This window comes from Manis pentadactyla, chromosome 2 (genome assembly GCF_030020395.1).
Source record: "Manis pentadactyla isolate mManPen7 chromosome 2, mManPen7.hap1, whole genome shotgun sequence".
NCBI lineage: Eukaryota > Metazoa > Chordata > Mammalia > Pholidota > Manidae > Manis > Manis pentadactyla.
In genome coordinates this window covers 159044273-159048391 of record NC_080020.1, presented here as the reverse complement: position 1 = coordinate 159048391, position 4119 = coordinate 159044273, and positions in this window count along the sequence as shown.

Here is a 4119-nt window from a genome sequence, read left to right as displayed (position 1 = left end):
ACTTATGAGATTAGATCTTGTTTGAGATAATTGGATATTTCTGTATCTTTTTGGTGGGGAGGCACAGTGGTTGACTTTTGCGTTTTTCTCACATAGGTGCCAAAACACTTGTTGTTGTAAATTTTACCTGAATACTTTTTTTTGTTGTTAATCATTAGGATGGAATATTTATCTCCCCATTTATTTGAGTAAATGGATATTCAAGGAATAGCAAAAGCTTTCAATTTTTACATATCTATATCTTTATCATGGTTTTTTTTGTTGTTCTGATGAGGGTGTGGCGAGTCATATTTAGACCTTCTGCTTTCTGTCCACTTTTTCCATGAAAACTTTGTTCTTATGTTTCAGGTTTTTAAAAAAATAAACTTAATGACAGTTCCAGGTGTCACATGCTCGATGTAAGTATCATAAAAATTTTGTTGTTGTTGTTTCAAATACTGATTTTAAATTTAAGCATTATTTTTTATTTGAATATTGTACCCACTACTTTGATTTGGCTTGTCCATGCTCTTTGCATTTTTTGAAGTTTTCTCTTTTTAAAACATTTTACTGAGGTAATGACTGACATACAAAAAGCTACATGTACTTAACGTATAGAACTTGAAAAGTGTGCAGATATATATCTGTCCATGAAAACACCACCATAATTGATGCTCTGAACATATCATCTCCAAAAGTGATGTATTTTGTACAGCCTTTGTATGTTCTTCGGTTTTTAACTTTTCTCAGTTACTTTATTTTAAATGATGTCATGGAGTGTTTTTTTGTTTTGTTTTGTTTTGTTTTGTTTTTTAGCATTATCTGAGATATGTAGAAAAAAACTAGCATAGTTCCCATAACATGGGCCAAAACCACAAAGGAGGGAGGGATAAGGTGGGAGCAGTTTGACAGCTGTAGAGGAAAAAAACCCCTCATTTTACACAGAAGGAAGTCCATAGGTGGATTGTGAATAAAGTTGGAACATCTAGAAGTAACAGTATAGAAGCACATTACTGAGAAATTCCAAAATGGATTGCCAGAAGAATCAGGTAAAATATTTAAGCTTTTAAAAATGAATACATCTGGAGACAAGAAGGTCTGCATACTGCTATTTTTTATTAAAGGCCTTGTAAATAATCTGACTTAAAGTATATAAATGTTTTCCTTTGATTAACATAAATTTAAAGCAAACAAAAGAAAAATAAGTTTATACATTGATAACAAAACCATCATAATGGCAGCCTCTTTAAGACTAAAAGGCAAAATCTGTTAAAAATGTTAGCCTTTGAGACAAAGCAGTGTGAGAGGAAGGGGCTAGAAAAATTTATATTTTCCAACTTCCTACACTATTTGATCTTTTTGCACCATGTACACCATTCCCTTCATTATAAAGATGTTAGATATTTGTCTTTTAAAGGGTTTTTATAAAAGAAAATATAGGAAATATTTTTAAATGAGGAATTTTGTTGAGCTAGAGTAAATAAGCCAATTAGAGACTTGTACTTTATGTTGTGAATGTATGATTAAAATTTATTCATGAGTGGAATTACTTTCAACAAATTAAGGGATCTGAATACTTTAAAAATTTGTCATTAAATAGGAAATATATATCTCATTTGTGTGATATATTGCAACTAAAAATTATAAATAGCAGGTACCTTTGTTACATATATACACATACATATAAAATGTGTATATATATATATATATATATATACACACACATATATATATAAAATGTGTATACACTCACACACACACGTATAATACTTATCTTAGTACAAGTAAATTTAAATCTTACCTTAATTCCAGTTAAAACATTATGTGTCTGTCCTTAGGAGCTTGGGATTTTTCATTCACTGTTTAGCTATTAGGCTTCAAATAATGTTGAAAGAGGGTTAGAAAGTGAAAAATATCCCGATATTTTGTGGTGTATGTGTTAAAGAATGTTTTTGTTACCTTTATACTTAAGCAAAAGCTTGGCCTTCAGAATCTGCCCCCTTAGCACTCCACTGGGAGGAAGCCAGATAAAGACAGGGTTGATTTCTAGTTGCTAGATCTGTCAGCCATTTGGGGATATTTGGAGAGACGAAGGTCACCTGCATTAAGCTACCTCATTGCTGGGAATATTAGTTTCTTTATTCACAGCACTGGTGGTAGCCACCATCTTTTCTGGTGCTACCACAGACCTACATCCTCAGGAAGCACCCCTGTGCGTCCTGCTTCTGGCCCATTTCTTTAGTTACAGGCCTAAGGATTGTGAGGCTCCAGCTTTCTCAACTTCTTCCTGCCCAGTGGGCAAAGGTCCTCCAAGTGGACTGTTGACCGTGGGTCTCCCATACATGGATCACTGTTCTACACCCAGGAAACCCACAGTAACAGTCCAGAGTCATTTTGTAGGTAATCCTGCTTCTTAACAGGACCTCCCAAACTTTTTGGTATTTAACATGGTGCATTGCTCAGTATGAGAAAAATTGGTATTTAGAATTCCATATAAATATTTGTTCCACCGTGCAACATAGGACCTCAGCCACATCCGGAGAACTGTGATGGGGTTGAACATACCATGGTTCTTCGACAGACATACCCTCTTAGGCCGAAGGAGTCCTGGGAGTTTCATGAGCTCCCCTATTAGATGCAGTGGCTCACACACGCATGATGATCAGCTGACTCCAGAGTGCATGCCCCCGTTTCAGTGGTTGGGATGACATTTCTTCCACAAGCACCTTTCCGTTTGGCGGCCAGGTGGAGAAGAGTGTCTCCCTTTCTTAAAGCCCTCTCTGGATGATTAGCCCCTCTCCCATTCCTCCCTCTGAAGCGCTGGGGAAGCTGAAGGGCGCACATGCCTTCCAAGCCTTTCCTTATCATGCTGTCTTTGCTTCCATCTTCCAACCCTTGCCTCACGTGTCCAGCGTCAGGCAGATGTGTTCGTTCTGCTGCCTGCTTATTTTTCCTGAAGTGGTTTGCACAGCAGATGCTCCAGTAAGTGTTTTCACCTTAGTCTTTTTACAATTCTGCTTCAAAATAGCAACTGTACACTGCTGTTGCCCTTCAGATTTTCAAAGAACATTCTTCACAGCTCCCTTTCCACCTCGGTGGAGACTGTCCTTTTTTCTCCTGGACACGCGTGCACTTCTCAGGAGCGTCTGTCCCATCATGCTTTTTCATTGCTCCTTTCTTCACATGTAGGTACCTTTCTCTAGGTCTGATTACTACATACTTTCTTTTCTAATCTCAGACGTTTTCTAATTCCTAACTGTTAACAGAACAGTTTTGTCGTTTGTCCTCTTCGTAGTGCTATTCTTAGTCCTGGAGGTGGATCATCCAGCTTTTGAAAATGGTATTACAAGGTCAGATACCATCAAAAAGGAAAACCTCATTACATTAAGTATGCATCTCTATTAATTCTATTATAGTAATATCAGCAGTAATTGTGGTTTAAATGATCATATGTGTACCTTTTATAAGCCTAATATGTTATTTTAATAATATCAAATCCATTAAGTGTTAAGTTATTGAAATGCACTTGCTCATTCATGCTACCGATATTTTATGAGCACCTAATTCATGCCAGCTTTGTGCTTGGCACGGCGGTGGATACCACCGAGACTTTTCATGTGTTTACATAGCCTAATACCCTGCCCAGCAAAGGAACAATGTTCACTGAATGTGTGTCGAATATTCTTTGGTAACCAAAACAGCTGCTAAATAAGAGCTCTTCTCTTTGTCATTAAAGAATAATAGGCTACAGCTGTGTTTGTCATGACTTCCAGATGCAGACAACCTGAGATCACATTCAGACTGACGCTTACCAGCTATAGGTCCATGGGAGAAATTATTTAACATTAAATCTCAGTTTTCTCACCTATTAATTTTTTGGGAAGATCCAACAAGGCAATGTCTGTAAAATCCTTCTGACAGTGCCTGGCATAGAGTGTGCCTGGCATGTGGGCATATGTTTTAGTTCTTGAGCCATTAGTTTTATTATTACTGCCATGGGGGGTGCAAGATTGGAGGGTCAGGGAAGCCGACTGCTCTAGCATAGAGAAGGGACTGTGACACAGGCTTCCCAATATGAAAGTCAGAAAAGAAGTGAAGTTCTCAAATTAAAATGTTGTTGAAAAGAGCTGAGGATGTGCT